Source organism: Wasmannia auropunctata, unplaced genomic scaffold (assembly GCF_000956235.1).
Source record: "Wasmannia auropunctata unplaced genomic scaffold, wasmannia.A_1.0 LD336078.1, whole genome shotgun sequence".
Classification (NCBI taxonomy): Eukaryota; Metazoa; Arthropoda; class Insecta; order Hymenoptera; family Formicidae; genus Wasmannia; species Wasmannia auropunctata.
Window position 1 is genome coordinate 5,884,691 of NW_012026812.1, and position 1,813 is coordinate 5,886,503.

The following is a 1,813-nucleotide window of genomic DNA, read 5'->3' on the forward strand; positions in this document are numbered from 1 at the left end:
TTAAGATACCCAAAAAAAGGTAATTTTTGAATATTTTTTTGTTTTTACTATTCATATATACCTAACGCGATGACATTTTATGTCTATTTCAATCCTGTAAAAGCGTTTTTAAATCCGTTCAATCGTTTCGGTGTTATCCATTAGAATGCAAATGTCGGTAATTCCCGACCTTTCAGCATCCTCTTAAGATCAATAATATTACTTGTATGATAATGGTTTCCTAATTGTTTAACGTTATTTATTTGAATTTAATTAATTTTTATATTTTACTCAAAATATATTTAAATTATTCATCTTTCTTCTATTTAAATATATAGCATTTATTGTACTTGATAAAAGATTACTTCCTCTTAAAATATTTATTTCAAATAAAAGATTTGAAATCCGTAACAGGAGGAATTTTTGGTAGCTGGGCTCGTTTGCTCCTACAAAGGTAGAGAATATAAAAACTCGGTTATTCGGTGACTTCTAACAGGTAATATATAGCGCGTCATCCTCAAGGATATTTTTTATAATGCGCATTTATGCTCTTCGCGTGTTCCTGCTTGGCGACATTAACTTCATAAGGACAAAACGTTTTTTTTTTTCACATTTTTTATAATGTGCCTCCCCTGGTTTTCGCCTGTTCCTGCTTGACGAAGTCTCAATTCACCGATATACGTTGCCAGCTTAAGATGGTCGATAATAGTTATCCATACCCCGTCTTTGACGACACGAACGTGCCGTCCGACGACGACGACGACGACGAGTGGGACATCGTTGGTTTTGGCGCTACATTGGCCATCTCCGAGGATAAAGATCTCGAAGAGCAGACGAGGAAGATACTCCGGTACATGGATCCGGAAGATTATGATGGCGTGCCACCATTATTCAGTATTAGTGAAGTAAGTAAAAAATACAACTACTAAATCGTCCACAGAGACGATATATTTATAATAATAATAATAATAATAATAATATTTTTTATAGGAAGAGGTTTGCGACGCCGGTGGCAGCGGTGACGCCAGAAGCAGCGACGGACGCTATGACGTCGGGCGAGCGGCGGGCGACGGACGCGGTGACGTCGGGAGCGGCGGCAACGAACGGAGGGAACGGAGGCCTGGTAGCAATGTACGCGGCTACAGACGCGGAGGATGGAGCCCTAGAAGCAATGAACGTGGGGTACGCGGCTACAGACGCGGAAGACGGAGTCCCGGTAGCAATGAACGTGGGGTACGTGACTACAGGCGCGGCACAAATGGCGGCACCCGTAACAGTGAACGTCCGTGGTGGCAACATCTGGAGCAGGGGTCCCCGCGGTTATGGACGTCGAGATTAATCTTTTTCAATTTTAATATTGTATATCATGCGTTGCATGAATAAAAATTATTTCTTGATCTACCCGCCAAAAATATGGTTATTCTGGCCGCCCGAGACGCCAGAAAGAGCGACTTTTAGGGCCTGCTCGAACTGCAGCGCACTCTGACGAGCTATTTTCTGTAGCCGGTAGTATAGCAAAGCTCATGCTCTTATAGCAGTATTGAGAGTTGTCCCGGCGTTTTAATTCAACAGCGTATAACCTTTAAGTTTATCACAATAAAAATATAATCTTTATAATTATCATACATAATAAATAATATAACAGAATAACAATAAATAATAATATAACAACAAATTGTGATAATAACATCAGTAAAATTAGTGATTATCAGTAAAATTTTTTTTATATATACCAAAACAACAAATTGAGGAAATAGGGATGACTCTTCGTCGGAAGGATCTACAGATGAGGAAGAGGTGATTAAAAATTTTGATAAAGAAGCAAAGGCAATTG